The sequence below is a fragment of the Canis aureus genome, chromosome 3 (assembly GCF_053574225.1).
Source record: "Canis aureus isolate CA01 chromosome 3, VMU_Caureus_v.1.0, whole genome shotgun sequence".
Classification (NCBI taxonomy): domain Eukaryota; kingdom Metazoa; phylum Chordata; class Mammalia; order Carnivora; family Canidae; genus Canis; species Canis aureus.
Window position 1 is genome coordinate 89013749 of NC_135613.1, and position 18355 is coordinate 89032103.

At 43.1% G+C, this 18355-nt stretch overlaps 1 long non-coding RNA gene across 1 annotated transcript in view; it reads right to left on the bottom strand.

Moving 5' to 3' along the window:
* Window positions 1-11728: 11728 nt before the first annotated feature.
* The window catches only part of LOC144306129 (uncharacterized), a 31688-nt gene continuing 25061 nt past the window's right edge, over window positions 11729-18355 (bottom strand). The window contains exons 4-8 of the long non-coding RNA XR_013373162.1: window positions 16720-16743; window positions 15555-15618; window positions 14044-14129; window positions 12616-13692; window positions 11729-12045 (exon numbers count right to left, since the gene is read on the bottom strand). This is a non-coding gene — a long non-coding RNA (uncharacterized LOC144306129). The remainder of the gene's footprint in view (window positions 12046-12615; window positions 13693-14043; window positions 14130-15554; window positions 15619-16719; window positions 16744-18355) is intronic.

Consider the following 18355-nt stretch of genomic DNA (forward strand, 5'->3'; position numbering starts at 1 on the left):
GCTTAAAACAGGGAGTTAATGGATTCCCCTATTAAGGGAGATAAGGAGGTCTGTGTTTCCTCCTGAAATAACAGAAGTGATCCCCAAGCTTGAGTGAATCTCACATTGTAATGAGATTCTCAGTGGAAGGGATCTCTCAAGACCATCTGCTTTCTCTGTCCCTTTATGTCTACTGTGTTTTAGCATGAAACCCTTCTTTGGTCCCATGGAACACAGCTCTCTCCCTTCTGGACAATGTTCTCTTCACTATCAGAATACCCCCCATATTCCTGAAGGGTAGTTTGCATGTCTTTCTCAGAGGTACCTGGTCTGACCATGAGACACCTGCATTCCCTGGTCACCTTCCAATTCCACTGCTCCCTCTACTCCTCCCCAGGAGTGGTCCTGGGTGCAGGTACTCACCTAGTAGAGAACAGCAGTGGCCTCCATTTCTTGCCACTTCTAACCTACTAGTAATGCCTGAGCCAAATGACTTTTCTAATCTCCGATGCTGCTCTGTGAATAAAAAAAAAAAAATCCCTATAATTACAATAACTAAGAAATATAGGCAATGCTCACTAGAAGATAAGGATATTTTTTTTCTTGCATAATTTCATTTGATGCTCACACAATCCCGAGAAGTAGGTACTACCATGGTTTCCATTTAAAGGTGAAGAAACTAAGGATCAGAAAGGTAAATGTCTTGCTTAAAGTCCTATCTGAAGGTAGACTGGATAGAAATCTAGGCAATCTGGCAAAGTCTGCCCTCTGAATTGCATCTCTGAGTTCATGATATGGATCTCAGTGTAGTGATATGGATGGGTCCCATGGCATTTACTGGTAAAAAAAGACTACATTTGTTTCTATATCTATACCTATACCTATATCTATATCTACATGATCTATATCTATCTATACCTATATTTTATTTGATGCCTCTATTTAATTATGTACCTATATTTGTATATTTATAGGAAAAATCTGGAAAGATAAATACCAAACATTAACAGACCTAGCATGGGGTCATGCTAGAAAATTGTACAATCAATGATGTGATGAAACTAGATCATTTTTCAGGACTCCATTTTAGTTAAAGTAAGCAAAAATGGAATTTTATTGGCTTAAGAAACTAAAAATCCCAGAGATAAAGTTAACTAAGCAGATTTTGACCAAAGACTAATCAAAACCATCCCCCTTATTCCTCTGTATCTCTTGTTCTGCTGTGCTCTGTGTTAACCTTATTCTTCCTGAGACAGAAAAGCCAGCAGGACCAGGCTCACATGGTCCCTCAAAACTCATATTTCAAGTCAGTAGAAGAAAGACTTCTGTTTTCCTGTGTCCTATAGTCTATCTCCTAAGAGACTTCCCTACTTGGTTCACATGCTCATACTAAGCCTTTCACCGTATCCTGGGGAGGGAGCACTTTCTTTGGCCAAACAGGGGCTGCCTGACAAAGCTCGGCCACAGGCAGGACTAGGTATTTGTCTTTTAGTTACATGCAAAAGGGATTTAGGATATCTCAATGGAAAGGATACTATACTAATTTGCTTGGACCGCCATATGAAATACCGCAGACTGGGTGGCTTAGACAACAAACATTAATTTTCTTATAAAGTTTTCCCTTGAAAGCTGGAAGCCCAAGATCAAAGTGCCAGCAGTGCTGGGTTCCCTTGAGGCCTCTCTCTGTGGCTTACACGTGGTCCCTGTTTTGCTGTCTCTTCACATGTTCTTTCCTCTGTGCACACACGCCCCTCATATCTCTTCAGGCACCCAAATTTCCTCTCCTTATCAGGACACCAGTTAGATTGGATTAGAGCCTATCCTAATAACATCATTTTAACTTATTCACAGACACATTCTGCAGTACTAGAGGTTAGAGCTTCAACATGTGAATTTTATTGAATACAATTCAACCCAAAACAGAAACTAAAGGTAGAAATATCACATGATACTTTTACTAGACACACTTCTGCCACCTTCCTACAAATGCACTTCTACACTCTGCCCAGTAGCCTATCCTACCTCCTTACGTAACTAATCCTGTACCTTGTTTGTTGATTGTTATCCTTCTCTCCTTAGTTCCCACTCACATTTTATCTGTGCTTTCAAACATGACTCAAATACCATCCTCCCCAAAGTCCCTCCCCTTCTTCATCCATGTATTCAATAAATAGGTCTTGCTTCTTATGTGCCAGACACTAGAAGTTCTGGACTCTCATGGGAAGAGGATCTAGTAAGGAACCAAAGTGGCTCAGTCCCTGCCTTCACTAAACTCTATTCCAATAGTTAGAGATAATAGAAAAACAAGGAAACAAAAATAATAATACTAGCTGGAATAAATGATAGGAATATGATAAGATAGAGGTACTCTTCAAGGGGGTATTCCTTTACAAAGCATGAAATTCTTTGAAGCGAATGTCTGAGGTTATATTTGAACTTAGATATAATGGATGAGAAAGGTCAAATTCTATAAAAATCTAGCAGAGCAGAGGTAAATGCAAAAGCCCAAGATGTGAAAGTGTTGATGTGTCTGAGGAGTCACAAACCTAGGGAGGCTGGAGTATGGTAAGGGAGGGGAGAACAGTAGGAGGTAAGTTGAGAGAGATAACGAGGCCACACCATTTAGGGCCATAGAGCTCATGTCGGGACAAGGAATGTGTTCACTCGAAAGATACTGAGAGATTTAATAGTAATGCAGTGTAGTTTGATCTATGTCTTAATGGTCTGTCTCTGGATGCTTTGTGGAGAATGGATCCTTGGCAAGGACATCCTCTCCATGGGAGACAAGTGGGGGTGATGCTGCAGCACTTCAGGAGACAGATGATTGCTTGGACTAGGGCATAGCAAAGTAAATATAAAAAATAGACTGAGGTTGTCTTTGGAGCAGAAACTAAGATTTATGGACTGAATATGGGCTTCAAGGCAGAAAAAGAAAACAAAACCAGGGATGTGTTTGACCTCAGCAAACAGGAAGAAGATGGTGCCATTTACTGAAAGAAGAAAAATGTGAGGCACAGTTGGAAGGAATATTTTATGGACAAGAGGGAGCCTTCCATCCATACACCTTAGAAATCTTCCCTTCTAATCTCTTACGAAGATGACTATCCTGACACCTACATAGCAATTGAACTGCAAGGTAATCAGGATGCTATTGAGCCATTATTGGGGTGTGGTTTCTGTTTGTTTTATTTTGTTCTTAAGTAGCTTGTTAATTACTTTGGTTCCCTGCAAGGTGAATGGATCAGACGTATTTGCTGCAGGTGTGGGAGACAAGTCTGGAGTCTGTGATTGGAGAGGGTGAATCTAGAAGTAGGAACAGCAGAGTGGGATTCATATACTGTAGGATGCAGTTTGAGGGCACAGGAAACTGAGGGAGAACAAATTAATGGTTCTCAGAAAGAGGGCAGGCTCTGGCACTCACCCTACAGAACTGACTTAGGGATCGGAAAGGCCATGGTGCCTGAAAGACAGACTCCTGGACTCCATTGCTTCATCTTGGTTACTGAAACTAAACTTCAGTAAGGCACAAGCTGCATATTTTGTTTTGTTTTTCTGTAAATTTCTAAAGATTGTTCAATTGTAACAATAGTAAGGAATGGCTGGAATGGGAAAAAGAGACACTGGGCTCACAAGAAGTGAGACCTCTGTGGAAGGAGGGGAGCTGTAAACGTCTGAGGGTAAGGGCATCTGTGTACCCTCCATTCTCATTTCTCCAACTTGTTTCTGTGTTATAATTATTAGTAAATGTGTGTGTTCACACACACACATATATATATATATACGTACATATGTGTATAGATGCGTGTATGTAAATATGTGTATATATACATACACATACACACTATTGTATATGCAAGGATGTGAGCTCTAGGCAGTCATAATAGACTGTCCCTTGCTAGTAATAAGCAGCAAAATTTGAAGACATAAAGCAAATCCAATTGAAATTTGTCAAATGGCAATTCTTGTTTCATTAACTGGGTATTGATGTTCTAAGAAACAACAGAGGTCTGTTTTTCAACTTGGGATTGTTTTCAGGAAACAAAGTCAGAAGCTTTCCTTAGTCTTCCCATGATATGTTTTGGGACTACTGTTAAATAGAGAACAGGCATTGAATTTAGAAAGATCCCAGCACATATTAATTTACAAAAATCTATTGGATTTGTATATACTAGTAGCAGAAAATTGGAAAGTTAAATTTAAAAAGTTCACTTAGAGTTGAAAGTTCAAAATTCATTAAAAGTTAAAAATGAAAAATTCAGGGGGCACCTGGGTGACTCAGTTAAGTAGCAGGTCATGGTGTTGGGGTCATGGGATCAAGTCCCATGTAGGGCTCCATGATAAGCAGAGACTGCTTGAGATTCTCTCCCTCTCTCTGCCTGTCCATTTGTTCCCACTTATCCTTCTCTCTAAAATAAAACAAATCTATAAAAAAGTTTAAAAATTAATCTTTAAAAATCTTTTAAGAGTCTTAAAAAAATTAACAATTCATTTAAAGTTAAAAATTCATTAGACATTTATTTAATACTAAAAGTGAAATACACAAACGTAACAAATATCATATGTGCCACAGACATTTAAATTTGTAGGCTGTGCCCGATGAACATGAAAGAAGAACAAAGGGAATGGAGAGATATACCATATTCATGGTTTAGAAGCAGAACAGTACTCAAGTTGATCTTAAGGGCTAACTGACTGCAAGCTTACACACTTCTTACCTGCTGACCTCAGTCCCCAGAACTAATCGACTTTCCTTGAGGTTTTACAGACCATTGGCCTTGAGGCATGAAGGACCCGAATTTCCAGCAGATACGGTCTGGCCATGTTGGAAAACAGCTGCCACTGAATCCAGCAAGTCTGTTCGGCTCATGTTGACATATGATTAACTGCCTGAACACCAGCCTCTTTGGCATGTTGCCCCTGCATTTCCTATGCTTTCCCCTTTAAAATCCTCCAGCTTCACCTGGATGGGGAAGATGGTTTTGGGAAGTTAGTCTACAATCTTCCCAGGTTGCTGGCTTCTTTTCACCATCCTTTGTCTTTCAGAGTATTGATTTTCCAGCTGTGAGCAGCTGAACCAACGTTTGGAACCAGTTCTCTGTCTGGTGCAGAAGTTCCATATCGTTAAAACATCAGCTTTCCTCAAATTGATCTAAATGTTCAACACCTATATATAGTAGGTTGCCATTTATCTCAAAAGAGGGTGTGAATATCTAAATGTATTTTTCTTATATTAAAACTTAGAAAGATCAACTGTACTTTTTAAATTTCTACATCTAAGAAGATAAGAGAACAGATTGAAAGGAGCAGAGATAGAAGCTAGAAGCTAGACTTCTCTAATTATACCTATTTTTTAAACATGTGCTTTTGAAATAATGTAAATATTTTATATGCTTGTATGACAAATTTAAACTTAAAATGCAACTCCAAGCCTTCAAAACCAAAATAAGTTGTTGAAATACGAACCTGAATTTGGATCTAATTATGGCATAGCCACAATATGACAAACTATTAAAGTGACTTTTTTTTAAAAAAAAAGATTTTATTTATTTATTCATGATAGGGAGAGAGGGGGGGGGGCAGAGACACAGGCAGAGGGAGAAGCAGGCTCCATGCAGGGAGCCCGATGTGGGACTCGATCCCGGGTCTCCAGGATCATGCCCTGGGCCAAAGGCAGGCGCCAAACCGCTGAGCCACCCAGGGATCCCTTAAAGTGACTTTAAAACCGAATACTTTGGGATCCCTGGGTGGCGCAGCGGTTTGGCACCTGCCTTTGGCCCAGGGCGCGATCCTGAAGACCCGGGATCGAATCCCACGTCGGGCTCCCGGTGCATGGAGCCTGCTTCTCCCTCGGCCTGTGTCTCTGCCTCTCTCTCTCTCTCTGTGACTATCATAAATAAATAAAAATTGAAAAAAAAATATTAAAAAAAAAAAAACGAATACTTTGATTCCATATCTCTAGCCAGATACACTGTAAGTACAAAGGCAACTAAGAAAATATCTTAAGCCTTACTCAGTGATCATATATGGTTGATGATCTTTCCTTTAGACCATTTCACACCCTATCAACAACCCCACCCTTGCCTCCCTTACACACAAAAAGAAATAATGCAAAGAAAGGAAGTGGATGACGCTCAGTGCAAAGAGAATTCTGCTTCTGGCAAAACCCCACGGTGGGCATGCCACAGTACATCACTTGTGCATGGAGGTGGTGAGCCGAGCGGACGGCCCTTCACTGATGCTTTGATTCCCTTACAGTTGCAAACCCTCTGTGCTCTCACATTGATCCTTTTCCAAATGCTTAGGACAACATACCTTGGGTATGTAATGATGAATGATAGTACTACTAATGATAATAATAATAGCAACTACATCAACAATAATGATTGAGGTCACTCAGGAGGAAGAATAATAGCAGTTGTTTCTGGAAAGAATGGCAATGGGTCAAAATTTGTGTTTTCAAACCAATTCATCAAATCCCTAACAATTCCTTTCTTCAAATGTGAAACATGAATCACTTAGCTCTCCTGGAATTATGCTAGCAAATAAAGAGGCATATACATATATATTTTTTAATGATTTAAAAAATTAATGAATCTTTTTTCATTTTTTATTGAAGTATGCCTGATATACACAGTGTTACATTTATTTTAGATGTATAAAATTTAATACATTTCAATAAAAACTTACTAAAAAGCAATAAATTATAATTAATAGATTAATTTTAATTTTGTTATCTTGTTAGTAAAATTTAATTAAAAAATTAGTCATGGCTTTAGTGTGGATCATCTACGTTTTGAATACTGGAGAGAAATCTTCTGACAAGCCAAATGATCAAGTTCAATTTGCATTGTCTTACTATTTTATCACTTATTAATATCTTACAAGGAACAAATCCACAGATGTAATGATCCAATACGCTACACTTATTATCCAGCCCCCAGTGGGAAGCCCTGTGAATCCTGGAATCACTGTTTATTTGATTCCAGTTGTTTCATGGCTTTGGAAAAACGAATTGCTATCAATAATGCGCAGCACTTTATGTCCAGGATGTCTTTGGTTTAGGTGCTATTTGTTCGAGGAAGCAGCTTTCTGCTCTGACTTTTCCCACAATATGACGAACTATTAAAGTGACTTTAAAATTGAATACTTTGATTCCATATCTCTAGCCAGATATACTATTGGGTGTTGCAGGGTGTCCTTAGGAGGCTCTTTCTGTCCCCGCTTGCCAGCCCATTCTCATTCTCCTCTTCCATTCCCGCTCTCTGAGGTTGGAAAACACCTATGACCTTCTTTCCCATTCTGATGCCTTCGTTCCCTCGGTGCTCCCCACAAAGCACACAATCTCCAAGGATATATGCAGACCGACCTTAACAAGCTCCACTCGGCGTCTAATGGATCAGAAATCCCTCTTGTTGGCTGCTTCCCAGGGCAGAGGATAGGGATAGACTTCTCAGCAGGTCTCTCTTTGATCTAAACATTTTCGCAGTACTTTGGTATTCATTCATTCAGAGGTCTATCCTACCAATACGTAATGTGTGACTACTACTTTCCAATCATTATTCTAGATGCTCAGTTAATTATTTGGGAACTAACTAAAAGGAAAATAATAAAACTTAACAAATTCTTTTGTTTAAAAGTAACTAATGGAACTTAGGATATTTCCATACATAATCTTGTTTCTTACTCCAATGGCCCTTGGCTGTAAGCAGTATTGTTCATCCCATTTAAAAGAGAAGAAAACTAGGGTCTACATTTAGAGCTGCAGCATCCAGTGAATGGAGATATAGGACTGTGACTGGGAAAGCCATTAACCCTATGTTGTGCTGTCTAGAGGCTGCAGAGAGACCTCAACATATGTCTTCTTGGGCAGCCCGGGGGGAGTTCAGTGGTCTAGCGCTGCCTTCAGCCCAGGTCATGGTCCTGGAGACCCGGGATCGAGTCCCACGTCAGGCTCCCTGCATGGAACCTGCTTCTCCCTCTGCCTGTGTCTCTGCCTCTCTCTCTCTGTGTCTCTCATGAATAAATAAATGAATTTTTTTTAAATGCTTAAGAAAATATGTCTTCCCACTAGGACTGTTTCCAGCTAGTTAAAATATGAGTATTTTTTTATAGAGGCAATCAGTTATTAAGAAGTTTTTGAAAAATCCTTCCAAGAGTGTTTGTTTCTTTTTCCCTCTCCAGTCTCCTGCCTGTGCCCTACTTCTCCCATAATATCAGCGACCTCTTCCTACAGAGCAGGGAGGGAAGCTGGAGAGACCTCAATAGCCCAGTAAGGACACTTTGTTGATTACTCCTGTCAGCCTCTTCCTTCTCCCCAGGGGTTCCATATCCATCCTCTTGAACATCCTAGCATCCCCCTAACCAGGGAAGCCACGTTGACTAACACTGACGGAAGGGATAGAAACACAAATGAGGAGGTGCTGCCCATGTGGGAGAAGAGACTAAACCCTGAAACCCAGCTGACAGATGATCATAAGCCAGAGATCCTGGAGTCTCATTTGAGCAAGGGATTTGGCAAATGGGCAGGAGGGGAGAGGGAACCCCAGAATTCTAAACAGTCCTTCATTTGGGAAAATAAGAGTACTCTCTGAGGTATCCAAACAGACGGAAGCGTTAAAGCAAAAAGGAAAACACATAGTCTCATACCCCCTACTTGACGCCTCACTAGCTATGGGATAAGAATGTGTGGGGTCCCCTCGGCAGCTGTCCTGGAGGGTGGAGTCAAGGATATTGAGGTAAACCCACACTTCTGGCATGGAGAGGTGCTCCGTCTGACCTGCTACAGCCTTTAAAAAAGCTCTTCACTAGACTCTGCCACCTCTTCTCTCTGCCAAACAATCAGGTTGCTAAGCTGCAAGCATGGGGCTTCTCAGTCACTGGATAAGAGAATGGCTCAGCCAGGGCTCTGTAATGTTGCTCATGGCTTCCCTTACTCTGATTCTTCCCACTGCCACTTGGCCACACTGACCTTTCTTAGGCCAAATCCATCTAACACCAAGTGCACTGGAGAACATTATTTCGCCTGTGCTCATCCTAACCTTTATCCTGAAGACACCTGGACTGTAGGTACTTCCCTTGCCCTTAGTCTGCACATCTTTTAAGAAAACTCCTTTGCATAAAAACCATGCAGGGGTTGGGGAATGGGTCTTAGGGGCTTCAGGCATGGAGAAGTTCTGAATGCCAGCCTCACATCTGCCTGCTGGAACCATGGCCATTCACTTTGGAAAGATCAGAGCCCAATCAAGTAATCAATTAATTAATTAATTAATTAAAATAATACTTAAAAAATAAAATATTGGGACACTCAGGTGGCTCAGCAGTTGAGTGTCTGCCTTTGGCTCAGAGGATGATCCCAGAGTCCCGGGATCAAGTCCCATATTGGGCTTCCAGCACGGGGCCTGCTTCTCCCTCTATGTCTCTGCTTCTCTCTGTGTCTCTCATAAATAAATAAATAAAATCTTTAAAAAAATAAAATAAAATATTTGGGGAATTCTGGTAATTTTGAGCTTTGTTGCAGATAACTCCTAAATGGGTATCCAGCTTGGACCTCTGTCCTGAGCCTATTTAAAGATGAACTTTTGGGGATCCCTGGGTGGCGCAGCGGTTTGGCACCTGCCTTTGGCCCAGGGCGCGATCCTGGAGACCCGGAATTGAATCCCACATCGGGCTCCTGGTGCATGGAGCCTGCTTCTCCCTCTGCCTGTGTCTCTGCCTCTCTCTCTCTCTCTGTGTGACTATCATAAATAAATAAAAATTAAAAAAAAAAGATGAACTTTCTGAAACTATTCTTTCTCCATCCAGGAGACTGTGTAATTAGGAACATATCTAGGATCCATATGGAACCTGGGTTCAATTAACAAAGGAAAAGGCTGCCTCCAATAAGGAGCTTGTTTAAATCTGTAAATCAGCAAATTAATCTTTTCCAAAGTGGGAATTGATGAGTAGGTCAGAATTTCTTGTTCAGAATGATTATGTTCCCCAAACACATACAGTGAGTATCGGTCAGGTTGTGCTTCTTGTACACACAAGCTTGACCGTTCTTATCATCTTGATGCCCTTGTTATAATCTCCCAGAGAGTTTGGCTTTTCTGGTTGTTGTTGTTTATTATTTAAAGACTCTCGTGTATGCCAGTGTCTTTATTTGGTTTCTTTATACTGGCCCCATTCTTTTTCCTCCTGTTCCTCCAACCTCTGAGAATGGAGAGGTTCAGGGCCCCCGCAGTTGAGACAGAAGAATGAAAAACCAGAAGGGTCAGCACCAGAGTTGAAGAGCCATGAGTTCTTCCAAGCTAAGGTTTGTGATCAAAAGGAGCAAGGAAATAATTATGAGTTTGGGTTTGTATTTTTGGAAGGATTAGCACAGGAAATTGGGACTATTGTCCAGTAGAAAAACTGGATAGAAACATTGGGCAGGGGGAGAGAGGAGGGATGAGGAAAGATTAGGGACACCAAGGGAAAGGAAAGGAGAAGAAAAGAGAAAGAAGAGGAGAGGAGAGGAGAAGGGAAGAGAAAGGAAGGGGAGGGGAGGGAAGGGAAGAAGAGGGGAAGGAAGGGGAGCAGAGAGGAAGGGCGGGGAGCAGAGGGGAGGGGAGGGGAGGAGAGGAGAGAAGAGATGGAGGCAAGGTGGTGGTAGGAAAGACGTGAGAGACTTATAGGAACTGTCCACTGAACCAAGCAGCAGACACGTGCTGGGGTCAGTGTGCTGCAAGGTCACTGGACAGAAAGCACTGGCCCAGAAGATCTTAGGGAGGAGGACAAAGACTTAGGTAACTCAGTCCCAGAGGGCCTTTTGTCGTGTCCTCTGCTTCAGTTCTACAGTGGAAAACAGTCAGTTCCAGGACATGGAGGAAGCCCCCACCAGCCAGGAGTGTGCATGGCTGCAAGGAGGGCATCTAGGAGGAAGCTCTCGCTAGCATCATTTACTCACAGACATTGCATTATCCATTCCTTTCTTTCCACAAATATATCAGCTCTGAAGGGCAGAGTCTGTAGCTTCCTGGGCTTGGTGTGGCCTCACTTAGCAGGCAGGAAAATGATTAGTCTACACTAAAAACAATAAATGAGATTGAGGCAATTATGCTGGGATTAACTCTAAAAACACTACTGCTTTATGGGATGCCTGGGTGGTTCAGCAGTTGAGCATCTGCCTCCGGCTCAGGGCGTGACCCGGGGGTCCTGGATCGAGTTCCTTATAGGGCTCCCCGCATGGAACCTGCTGCTCCCTCTGCCAGTGTCTCTGCCTCTCTCTGTGTCTCTCATGAATAAATAAATAAAATCTTTAAAAAATAAAATAAAAACCCTACTGCTTTCAGACACCTGGGTAGGTCATTTGATTAAGTGTCTGACTCTTCATTTCAGCTCAGGTCATGATTTCAGGGTCATGAGATTGAGCCCCACATCAGGCTCAGGGCTCAGTCTGGAGTCTGCTTGAGGATTCTCTCTCTCCCTCTGCCGCTCGGCCCTTGATTACTAAATTAATTAATTTTTAAAAATTAAATAACATGTTAATTTAAAGAATAAAATAAAATTTTAAAAACCTAGTGCTTTGGTCATCTGGATATTTTTGGTTATTTCCTGGACAATTGCTCAGTCTTCCTCTTAACATGCCATGGAAATCTTGTGTTTATTGACAATTATTTCATAATTGTTTTAGCAATTTTTTTTTGCTTCACCTCAAAAATAAATATTTGCCTTAAATGAGTAGAGAGCAAGAATTTCAGATGCTATAGTAGGAAAACAAATGGTTTTACTTAGTGAAGCTTTTGGAAGAAAATGATTTTTTTTTTTCTAAATTATCCGAGTCTTTTAGACACAATTACACACCCTTTTATAGAAATCTTGGTGTGATTAACCCCAAACACATGTTTTGGAAGTGTTTTATATGCACACAATGCAGATTGTTCACAGCAAGAGAAACTGAAGTGAGTGACTTCATCGCTGTCTCCTCGGTGAATGGAGAAGGTGGCGGCCGGGTGACAAGGCGGGAGTGTGTGCCCCTTTCTGGGTCCTCAGAGGGCTTCACTATCCCATAGTCACAAAGGGCTTCTCAGAGAAGAACGTCTTCACCTGAAAGTTAAGAGTATCTCCAATGAGCATCGTGATGTACAGGCCCCTCCGAGCACCCAGCCACAGAGAGGCTGGACACTCCCTTGTGTAAAGTGTGACCTTTCTACTTCTATTGTCCATTACACTGATTTATTCTGGTTTGTGAAAAATTACTCTTATCTTATAAAACACATTTCAGCCCTGAGCACAAGGCTTTGAGGCCTCATTTACATATGAAGCTGCCTAGAGCTCTGAGGATCCCTGAGTCTTAAAAGGATCCATCAGAAGGGGAGTGAATGAGTGAAACCCTTAGGGTGGTTGTTCCCTAATCAAGCATCAGTGCGAGTGGGGAAGAGCAAGGGCGAGGGAGGCTGCAGGAAAGGAGAGAAGAGGAAGTCATCCAAGCCAGTAGCAGGAAGGCTGCTGGGAGCGGGGAGCAGCCCTGGCCTCTGGGGCTCACAGCAGAGCGCGGGGGTAGGGTGGGGGGGGGTGGGGGCAGAGGAAACAGGGAGCATGCCGATGTCTTGCAAGAGGACAAAGGCAGCGACTAAGGGACAAAGGGTGCCAAGGGGTAACTAGGAGGGCTCTGACCTGGTTGGGGGAAGAAAACCAGCTTGGTGTGGCGCGCTTCCGTCCGGCTGGGATGTGGACTTTAGGAGAATGAGGGCGAAGTCACATCTTGGAAATGTAGTCAGTGGCCAGTGCTGGGGTCTGGGAAGTCTTTTCCCTAGTGACAGAAGCTGGAGTACAAGGAGCTTCGAGGAAATAGTGGGCATTTATTGACTCGGGGGAGAAGTCAGGGCTCGGACAGCAGCCAGGTCCTCGGGGGAGGCCACAGATAGTGGGGTTACCCACTCCCATCATGGGCTCAAGTGGGTGGTCAGAGGAGGAAGCGTGGCTGGAGGCTGGGCTGCAAACAGCACAGGTTCCTTCTCTGCAGCAGAGGAGGTGGAGGAAGTAAAAGCAAGAAGAAAACAAAAGGCAGCTGCAGTGGAGAGAAAGCTGGAAAGGAAGAAGGAACCAGAGCAATGAAGAAAAAATAGGAAACTAGAGAAAAAGGGAAAGAGCCAAAGGATAGGTGACACCAACTTTGGGAAGGAGCCACCACTTTCAGCTGATTTTTCAGCTTTTTCCGTAAACTTGGCAAGAATCACAAGAAACCAAGGAGAGAGACTGTGGTGAGGACCCTGTCGAGTGTCCGTCAGTTGCAATGTCTCAGCTGCAGGCGAGTGGCCCTCTCCGCACCTGACTTTCACTCACCTGGCGCTCACCTGGCGCCCACCTGGCGTTCACCGATGGGAGAGGCGAAAGCAGCCGGGCTCGGTCCTTCACAACTCAGACGTCTGGTCCTCTCAAGCCCTCCTCCTGTTATGGGCTTGGCTCTGGGATTCCTCAGCTCTCTGACCCCATTTCCCTGCTTTTACAGGTCAGGTCCCAAGGTGATACAGCTCGGTGCACCGTCCGGTGCTACCGAACACAGCCGTGGGCCTTCTTTTGCTGGGCTGAGCACTGTTTTGCACCCATTCACTCTGGCAAAACCTTGCCACCCGGATGCATGCTTGTCCTCAGCCGACCACTGACCCCACAGCACGGCTGGGCTTTGGCCGCGTCCAAACTCCTGGAGCCTTTGCTCAGATAGGCCTGCTTTCACACCAAGCCCTTGGATCCCTGAAGAGGCAGGAAAAAAATCTTATCTACTTGTTTTTGTTGTAACCTCTCAGCTTACTCTTTCAAAAGAATGCCATTAAAAAAATAAACAAAATACTATTATCTAACATACAGACATTTGCCATGTGCTGTGCTCTATTCATATATTCCCTTTTCTGATATCTCGTTCTGCTTTTCAGTATTTGTCATGTTTTAGCTAAGTATTATTTTGTGTAAAGGGAACTTTTAATCTAGAAGACCCTCTTTGCTTGCTGAGATTTGTTCATGGAAACATGTTGGGCTGATTCAGACCTGAAGGGGTCATTGTTCTTTTCCCCAGTGAAGACTCTGGGACTCCGGGAGCCCATGTACCTTGGCCACGGTCACTGAGCAGAGCGAAGCAGGATTACAATTGAAACCCAGGTTCTTTCCTCCAAAGCCAGCAAATCTGAACGGTGCTGCCATAAAGAAAACAAAACATAACACAGAACAAAAACAACCAAAAAAAAAAAAACCCACCATTTGGAAAAATAGATTAAAAATATTTTTCTTTCTGCTGCAAGTAACTTAGAGCCAGAATTCAAATTTAAAATACCAAGGGTTTTTGTTTGTTTGTTTGCTTGTTGTTTGCTAAAAGCCATTGAAACATTTTCAGGAAAAGACAAAGGTGAGAATTGCCAATGGAAGGAACAGGAAGCTGAGGGGAGTAGTGAGTAGGAAAGAAAGGTGTGTTTGGGGGTGAAAAGTGACCTGAGAGGAGATGTGGATGTGGAGGGGGAGGGGCCTCCCAGAGCCTTCTTGAGGGAGGGTGTCACCTGTACCTTGGGCTGGGCCCAGCAGCTGCCAGAGCGAATCCTGCACCTGGGGTCAGACCGAGGCAGGAGCTCTGAGGGCGGCCAGTGGACGTCACCGAGGCAGTGAGTGTGGGGTAACTGCAGGAAGGCCGCCTCTCAAACCGAAGGACATCTCGAGGCCTTGCCCCTGAGCAAGCAATGCTGTCTGAATAATGCCTCGACGAAGGAGTGCGCTGGTCAAAGCTGCGCAAATTCCCAGTCGTAGAGGGCATTGGACATAACAGCATGAGCGCATTAAGGTGTCAAAGGTGGAGGCAGGAACTGTGGGATTCTTTGAAACACTTCTTTGATTTTTATGATTTAAAACAATCATTGTCAAAGCAAGAAAAACTTCTTTCTCTGTAAAACCATAGAATTCCTAAGCAGGATTTAAAACCCCAATCCAAATTAATTGTGTTCTGACCCTTCCTCTCAGGCTAATATCATTTTGGTAGAAATAAATTCCTTTCTATTTAAGCTGCTTTTTTCCCTCAATACTTAATAAGATGCAAATGCGTGTAATTAATTTGGTTATTTGCATAATAAATGTTCCTGTAAAGTGTCTTTGCCACACGATCCTCTGTTTCTTTTAATTATGTTTTTCAAAATTAGAGAGGAAAAAAATGAATGCTAGTAAGCATTCAGAAAAATTAAAGTTTCTATTCCTGTTTGTTTATATAAATTCAGTTAGGGATTAGCTGCCTTCAGCAACGGATCAACACTTCCAACGCACCACCACTGGCTGCAGGAATAGGTCCGAGAGTTCCGCTCCTGAGCTCAGGAAAAGCCTCTTGGCTAAGAGGGATCATGGGGGCAGAGGTCATAGCTGTCCCTTGGCCACCCCTGTCCCAGAGGAATCTGGACGTTGCGGGGAGGCCGAGGACGAGAGCGAGGCAGGGCCCCGTGAGCTGTGCTCAGGCCCCAGCCCTGGGTCTCCACCCAGAGCATCAGCAGGACGCCCAGCTCCAGCCTCAGCACCCCTCCTCCTCCGCAGGAAGCACTCCTTCCCATCCTTGGACGCAGTGCACTGCTCTCAGGATTTAGCCTCACCTGAGGCAGAGAGTTTTCACTGTATTAAAATATGTTCCTTCACCATAAAAACAAGATGTAGACACTATAAAAGATAAATGACACACAGACAAGCAAACAGTAGAAATATAAATCAGCCATACTCCTACCATTCAGGGAAAATACTTCTTAACACTTTGAAATTATTAGCATTTTTTAAGTTTCCTGGGGAATAAAAGTCCTGTGGTCAAATAATTTTGTGAAATCCATATGCTGAAGATCCCTGCAGTAAAGAAACCGGATTTCCCTCGATCCAAAACTTAGCTGACTCGTGTGAAAGTTTTAATGAAACCTATTCTATGAGATATACTTTGAGAAATTCTGAGGCAGATCCTGCTTATTTCTTGCAGCTGACCCCAAATGCTGCCCCTGGCAGGTTGGGGTCCTGACAGCCCCTGTGGAGGCGGAGAACATCCTTCCTGAAGGGCTCGCACTGCTGTGGCTACGCTGCCTGGTCTCTGGGTCTGTCTTCCTGATTACTGCCTCTTGGCTTCACGACATCAATGTCCTTGCCAATGTCTGGGCACAGTTTTCTTAGAGGAGAAGGATCACCCTTTTAAATGTGATGTAAGGGGCAGCCCGGGTGGCTCAGCGGTTAGTGCCGCCTTCAGCCCAGGGCATGACCTTGGGGCCCTGGGATCCAGTCCTACGTCGGGCTCCCTGCAGGGAGCCTACTTCTCCCTCTGCCTGTGTCTCTTCCTCTCTCTCTCTCTCTCTCTCTCTCTGGGTCTCTCATGAATAAATAAATAAAATCTTTAAAAAATTAAATAAATGTGACGTAAGATGCAAGGAGACTGTCTGAATTTTATTTAAATTTTCTTACAAACCTGAGATACACACCTGAAAGAGACACCTTGGAGCTCTGGTCAGCTAATTTATCAAGCCACCTAATAACTTTCAACCAGATAGCATAGTTCACCTGCTGTCTTCGCAAGGAAATTGTTCAGGGCTTTATAATATGGAACTGGGTTCGCTTATAGGAAGTCCCCATATGGGACTTTGGTGTATGATTCAAGAAACGTAGGGAATCTCTCTCTCAAAATCATCTCTTCTCCTGATGCTCTTAGAGAGTTCTCATGACATGCTATTATAATTGCATTTGGCTCGGAAATGCAGTCGTACACAAAGCTCTTCTTGTTCAACTCACCTCTCTCTCCTCCACATGAGATCCCTAAGGAAAATAAATGCATAGGTTAAACTACCAAAGGAGACGAAAGTAATATTTTATTATTAATTGAGACTTTGTTTCCAAGCCTCAAAATAGAAGTCCAGTAAACTAGGTTGTACCCAATGGGGAATTCTTCATGAGTAGACAGCATAGAAGCAGCTAGATCTTAGAACAAATGCTGCTGGGTTCCATACCCGCGCAGTTGGTCTTTAGAGCTCACAACCACCACGACCCAGAGAATCTCCACTATGGCCAGAGGAAATGGAGTCACAAGACAGGTTTGCAATGTCCAGTGCAAAACAGGTCAAACTTGGTTATTACTAAAAAAAAAAAAAAAAAAGACAATGGGCCCAGAATGGAATCACTTATGCTGAGCCCCACATCACCAAAACTGAGACAACTCAATTCTAGTTTCAGCTCTCCCAGAAAGGAAATTTTAAGCCACAGTCAGGAATTGCCTAATCAGCAGAAGTGAAGTAATCGGCCTGATAGGCCTCCTCCACCCGGCTAAAGGAAAGTGACCTCACCATAACCAATCCAAATAAGTTCCTTGTTCTCACTCCTTTCTGCCTATTAAAAAAAAAAAAAAAAAAAAAAAAGTCTTTCATATTGTATAGCTCCCTACAGCTCTTTTTGTAGGAGTGTTGATGATACTGATCCTGGAGTCCCGGGATCAGCGTCTTTTGCCCTCCATCTTGTTGCTGTTTACTCAATGATCTCTCTTGGGATTATGTGTTCCAGGCCCCGTGGAGGTTAATATACATATCTAAGAAATACCCTCCAAGGTGGGGGCAGGAGGGGCTTGCTTTGGCCTCCCCTGAATCTGTTAGAGATAACACAGTCTTTTCCCTTCTTGAAGTACAGGTAGTTCCAAAAGATCTAATTAAAGCCTAGCTGACCATGAGGTGCATGCAAGCCCTTTGAGGTATGTGAGAACCATTTGATTTCACTGCAATGCCCATCTGCACTTCTCCTTGCTCTATAGTCATGGGACTAAGTCATGAGACTATGTAGCTCTATGTAGCTGTAGATTGTCCTCCGACGTATCCTCCCATTAGTAATTTATCCTGAATAAACTATGTGAATTATATGGAGCAACCTGCTTCATTTTCTAATCTCTAATTCTCTAATGCTGTCAGTTTGGGAGATACTTAAGTTCCTTCCCCACCTTCTAACACCTTTCTATGTGCTGGATTGGATGCCACCCAATTCATGAATTGTTGAATAAAACCAATAGGATCTTTAAACTTTACTCATTTGAGTTTTGTGTTTTTAATAGTTTAGTGGAAGCTAAACTAAAGTGGAAGTGGGATCTAAAGAAGACTCTGACAGCTTTAGGGGAACAAGAAACCACAGCATGGGTACCCGTGAAACTTTTGAGTTCTCTGCCTTTCTTACCATTTCTGAGGGCAATGGGTAAGTTCCTCTTGGGTTTGAGCTCTGCCCTCTTTGTGTTGAGCTCCTGATCTAATTGGCTTTCCAGTCAGAGCTTAGCAGGTCAGCTTCAGCTGGCAGATAATTCTACCTAGAACCCAAGTCCTATTGGTTGGGATCTGCTGGATTAGTTGATAGTTCCTGTTTGTTAATCTGCAGTTCCTATTTGTTGGAGTCTGTT